This window comes from Tarenaya hassleriana, unplaced genomic scaffold (genome assembly GCF_000463585.1).
Source record: "Tarenaya hassleriana unplaced genomic scaffold, ASM46358v1 Cleome129, whole genome shotgun sequence".
Lineage (NCBI taxonomy): Eukaryota > Viridiplantae > Streptophyta > Magnoliopsida > Brassicales > Cleomaceae > Tarenaya > Tarenaya hassleriana.
Window position 1 is genome coordinate 212,717 of NW_010963387.1, and position 6,446 is coordinate 219,162.

Consider the following 6,446-nt stretch of genomic DNA (forward strand, 5'->3'; position numbering starts at 1 on the left):
TTTGTTATTGAGAACAAAGGTCTGTCCATTTATAGAGGTGATTTATTCTATGGTAAGGGTTACCAGTTTAATGGCCTTTATGTTTTGGAAGATGAACCATCTAGATACAGGTCGATCTATAATGTTAGTACCAAGCGGTTTAAGGCGAACGACTTAAACCCGACCTATCTCTGGCATTGTCGACTTGGTCACATCAACGAGAAACGCATAGCGAAGCTTCATTCTGATGGACTTCTTGATTCTTTTGATTATGAATCAATCGAATCATATATACACGATCTTTCGGGTTCTGCGAGTTTGGTTGCGTGTGAGTTTGACTAGGTTTAGATTTTTCTTCCGCTGCATGAAACCTAGTAAACCAAACCCTAGATCGATATGATCGTAGGATTCCATATGCCTCGGCAATTGGATCCATCATGTACGCCATGTTGTGTACTCGCCCAGATGTATCATATGCATTAAGCATGACTAGTAGATATCAGTCTACACCAGGTGAGGCTCACTGGATTGCGGTCAAGAACATCCTTAAGTACTTGAGAAGGACTAAGGATTTGTTCTTGGTGTATGGCGGATTGGAAGACGAGCTCGCTATAAGTGGTTATACCGATGCTAGTTTCCAAACCGACAGAGATGACTTCAGATCGCAGTCAGGTTATGTTTTCTGCCTGAACGGTGGGGCTATCAGTTGGAAGAGTTCCAAACAGCCAACCGTGGCAGATTCGACTACAGAAGCCGAGTACATAGCTGCATCGGATGCAGCTAAGGAAGCTGTTTGGATCAGGAAATTCGTGGGAGACCTGGGCTTTATTCCTAGCATTGCAGATCCCATTGAGTTGTACTGTGACAACAATGGTGCGATTGCGCAAGCTAAGGAACCCCGGTCACACCAGAGATCTAAACACATACTCAGGCGATTTCACTTGATCAGAGAAATCATCGACAGAGGAGACGTGAAGATAAGCAGAGTGTCGACAGATGATAATATTGCCGACCCATTGACGAAGCCTCTCCCTTCGTCAAAACATGATGGTCATGTTAAGGGTATGGGGATTATATGCTTGTAGGATAGATCATAGAGCATAGTGGGAGATTGTTGGTTGTAATGCTCTAGGATGATCCATGATATGACATTTTACTTTGTATTGATTCATTGATTTATGAATGCATTACATTCCCGTTATATGATTGGCATGTTTGTTATATTTCGGCATCCTTGAATCATTAGCGAATGATTCTAAACTCCCTAGTCAGTCAACATTGTGGGAACAATGTTGAATTAAGACTAGCATGAGGTGTGATCGATGCATTGGATGCATGTCACAATCATGGGTACTCGTTGTGAACGAGTGACTGGATGACCCGCATGAGATTGTCACATGGACAGAGTCATGACTTGAATCTCATACAGCGGTTCGTTTATGGATCCTCATACCTGAGATGTCTAGAGTATCTGATATGAGGAGTGACGTGTCTTGACTGCGTCAAACGTCGTCTTTAACCGGATGATTATAACGGCGTTGATCAGACACGTTCACGCATCATATGGAGATAGTAGACATGCAATATGGGATTTGTCATCTCCTTAACAGGAGAGATATCGCTGGGCCCTCTCGTGGAAGTCGGACTATGAAAACGCGTGGCCACGCTATAGATGAAGTTGCATCTATTTTATTAGTCGATTTGCCAAGACGAGAAAGCAGTTGAACTTGAAGGGTGGCTCAAACCATGCCCTTGTTCAACTTATGATATCGTGAGACAAAGGATCAGAATTCGAGCTGTTAATGCCTTGGTTAGATCACCTCTAACTCAATTCTAAGTGGGTGGTCATGGCGTCTTGCTAGAGGCTAACCATGACTTGTGGTTCGGGAAAGGTTCCTAAAGTCACTACCACTTAGAATGGGCCTACATGGTCACACACCAATAGGGATGGACTTATATGTGAAGAATACGAATAATGGAAACGAGATTTGACCGAAACGAGCATGAAAAGGAGTTTTCAGTCAAGACACGTCACTCCTCATATCAGATAGTCAAGCCACGTTTGGTCAGTCCGGGAGGTCCGGAAGCTCAGTCCGAGGTCACCTGTCCAGGTCTGGTCTGGCTGACCAAGAGTTGGTCAGCCCCGGACCAGACGCTGGAAACAGGCGGACCAAGGACGCTGGAACGGCGGACCGGAAAGGAACCAAGAGGTTTGGTCCGGAGCTGACCAAAAGTTGGTCAGCCGGACCAAACCTCCAGGTCAGACGGCGCGAACTTCGGACTAAGCCTGGTCCACCGGACCAAGCTCCTGGTCCGGCGGACCAGGATCCGGAATATTTCCAAAATTCGTTTTAGGGTTTTCTAATCTCATTTAAGTTTAGGATTTCGTCCAAACTTAATTGAGAGCTGACCTAAAAATCAGAAAAACATCCTAGAACCCTAGAGAAGCTGTTCTCTTGGATTTCTATTGTCCCGGGATTGGATCTCGTCTCTTGAGTTACCATTTTCTTCACTAATCCTAGCAGATTCGTTCCAAATCGTTTGGAATCCTTCCCGTCGGTGTGGATACGTGTAGAGGAGCTGTACTTTCAGCTCTTGGTGATTTAGAACAGGCCCCGGATCGAAACAGACTTCAAGTCTCATCGAGAACGAGGTAAGTAACGATTCCCTCGGTGATATACACGATCTTTCGGGTTCTGCGAGTTTGGTTGCGTGTGACGTTTGACTAGGTTTAGATTTTTCTTCCGCTGCATGAAATCTAGTAAACCAAACCCTAGATCGATATGATCGCATGCTAGGAACCCGTAGATAACCCAACATGCTCGTGCGACGCGAGTCAAGCGTGATTGTGTTTGTGGATGGTTGTGGATGCAACCATCACCGTCTTGACGAGCGTTTGAGACGCGTTTTAGTCGTGTGCGACACGACGACCAACGTCATGGATTTGACGGGCGTGGAGGCGCTCCTAGTCATGCCGACTTGACTAGGATCTATGGCTAGACCCTATGGTGGACTCCATACGGGTGTGATTGTGATTGACTTGATTATGATGTATGTTATGTGACGATGCATGTTATTGTTGCTGCGTGATGATTGTGAATCATCGTTTTAACACCATTCTCGCTGAGAACGGGTTTACGGGTTTAACCCGGGCTACTCACTAAGCAGTTATGCTTAGTCCTCGTGGTTTTATGTTTTTACAGATCACGAGGATTACGCCTAGCGCACCAGACGACGACGACCCGAGAGAAGCAGCATCATGTACGGGATCTGTATTTGGAACCTCGGGATTTGTATTCCTGTATTTTGTACGGTTAAATTATGGCTATTCGGACATGTGTTGTTTTGCGATACTGATCGCGTTATATTTCCGTTGCTTACTCTTATTTGATTTAAAATGTTTTTGGATTTCATATTTTTGTTTCCACGGTTTATTATTTTATTGTATATCGTCCATGTGGCACAACCCGAATACAGTACACGGGTTACGGGTGTCACAACTTTTGGTATCAGAGCCACGTTCTTTCCTTGGGAAAGAATCGTGCTCATTACCCAACGATTTCTACGAAAAATGTTTCCAAACCATGTCCGAAGAAAATCCTCACATGTCGAGGTCCGTACATCGATGATGTAGTTATCGGTCGTGAGTTGCTAAAATTTCTAAAATGTGGTGCAGTGAAATGACGCCACAACGTGCTAGGCTTGCAGCGAGGGCTGACGACGTTCCTGAACAGACTCCACCGCCTAACCCGAGAGACGAAGGGTGGAGGGCCGAGTTTCGTCAATTTCAGGAGACCGTATGGTAGCACCTGGCTGCTCACGCCCCACCACCACCTCCGGTGAGAGATCCGGAGCTGAGGAAGGAGGACCTACACCAGTTGCCGATGCCTGCTACGACAGCGGGATACCCCCCCATCGTCAAGGAGATGCGGGCGATGCATACCCCGCGATTCGAGGGATCGGTGAGACCGGAAGATACGGAGGAGTGGCTCACCCAGATCTCTCAGGACTTGGAGTATCTGCAGTGCCCGTACCAGTATCGGGCTATGATCGTGAGCCATCACCTGTCGGGTCAGGCCCGACATTGGTGGGCGAAGGTGGTGCAGGAGGCACCAGCAGGACATCGCTTCACATGGGAGGAGTTCCGACAGGAGTTCGAGGCGAAGTACTTCAGCGACAATGATGAGGACATCGGATCTAACAACATCTCGTAAAGAAGATCTTGGCGGAAGCATACACGGAGCAAAGGTAACGGAAAACCGAGTTCCACAACCGAGTTCCACCTCGGATCGAAGCCACCAAGTAAAAGGAAGTTGCTTGGAGTGCAAGACAATTATCCAAAGGAAGCTTCTTCATCATCAAGGCAACTCCAACAACTAGCTTCCCAACCACCTCATTTAATGCAACATCAAGGAACTCCAACAACTAGCTTCCCAACCACCTCATTTAATGCATTGGACTCCTACCCCTCTTGCATGTTCTTGTCATTTAATGTTGTAGTTGAGAATTCTAGCCTATATAAAGGCCTTGTAATGCATCATTTGTAATAAGACTTGTAGAATGTCTCAAACATTTCGAGTTTTATAAACTCTTCTTCGGTTTGTCCGAAATTTATCCCGATCTTCGGTGTGTCCGAGATCACGAGTTTGGTGTGTCCGAACTCAAGCCTTGGTTTGTCCGAGGTCCACTACCCTTTTCTTCCCCTTCAATCTATTCCATTTCCCTGTCTTAGTTTTGAATTCGAGAACCTCTTAGAGCCGGTGATTGAAACTAAGATCCATCCAATTCCCCTTCGTTTTAACCACAATCCGAACGCGAATTCGAGAGCCTTCTCCGTGAAGTGCCGGTGATTGCGTTTTGGATCAGATTTTGTCCTCTCCGAGCCAAGGTGTGTATCATTTTGGTATCAGAGCTTGCTCGAGCCAACGGACGTCTAACCCCGGTGAGATCTATCTTTTATTTCGGTTTATTTCGTAATCAAGTTTTGAGGGCAAAACACGGAGAAGAGAGAGGGAATGATGAGGACAAAACTTCTTAAGAGAGAGGGAATGATGAGGACATCGGATCTAACAACATCTCGTAAAGAAGATCTTGGCAGAAGCATACACGGAGCAAAGGTAACGGCAAATCGAGTTCCAAAACCGAGTTCCACCTCGGATCGAAGCCACCAAGTAAAAGGAAGTTGCTTGGAGTGCAAGACAATTATCCAAAGGAAGCTTCTTCATCATCAAGGCAACTCCAACAACTAGCTTCCCAACTACCTCATTTAATGCAACATCAAGGAACTCCAACAACTAGCTTCCCAACCACCTCATTTAATGCATTGGTCTTCTACCCCTCTTGCATGTTCTTGTCATTTAATGTTGTAGTTGAGAATTCTAGCCTATATAAATGCCTTGTAATGCATCATTTGTAATCAGACTTGTAGAATGTCTCAAACATTTCGAGTTTTATAAACTCTTCTTCGGTTTGTCCGAAATTTATCCCGATCTTCGGTGTGTCCGAGATCACGAGTTTGGTGTGTCCGAACTCAAGCCTTGGTTTGTCCGAGGTCCACTACCCTTTGCTTCCCCTTCGATCTATTCCATTTCCCTGTCTTAGTTTTGGATTCGAGAGCCTCTTAGAGCCGGTGATTGAAACTAAGATCCATCCAATTCCCCTTCGTTTTAACCACAATCCGAACACGAATTCGAGAGCCTTCTCCGTGAAGTGCCGGTGATTGCGTTTTTTATCAGATTCTATCCTCTCCGAGCCAAGGCGTGTATCAGTGTTCATCTGGGAAGAACGTCCAGAGCAGCGACCCACGTGACAAGGGCAAGGCGCCCGCTGTTCATGCCCTACCACCACTGGCGACGAGGGGATCACTGATCTGTTATCGTTGCGACCAGCCTGGGCACATTGCATTAGTTGTCCGACGAGGACTATGGGACCACCGACCTTGGCCCCGAGACCACCACGACCACTAGGCCAGGCGGACATGCCACCCCGACCACCAGCGAGGACTGGAGCAGCCCCGAGAGTTTACGCTCTCGGTGTCGAGCAGGAGATCCAGGAGGAAGAAGAGGAGGAGGCTCACCCTGATGGAGTCGATGCTGCCACGATCTCAGGTATCCTATATCTCTATGGAGTTGCCTGTTACACATTGTTTGATATCGGGGTGACCCATAGTTTCCTGAGTGCGGGAGTGGCGGAGAGGCTTGAGACAGGAGAGATCGAGCCGAGGAGTGATTTTACCATGCGCCTACCTTCTGGATGTTGGTTTAGTGCTCTATGATGTACTGTTTATGAGCTTTGTTCAGATACATTTGATGTATTGATACTTTCTATGGGTTTTATGAGAGTATTTGATTCATTACATGTTCTTGCATACTAGATCTGTTATGGAATCCGTGTATCATTATGAATGATACTAAACTCCCTAGTCTTGTGTCGTTATGGGAATAATGACATAATAAGACTAGTATGAT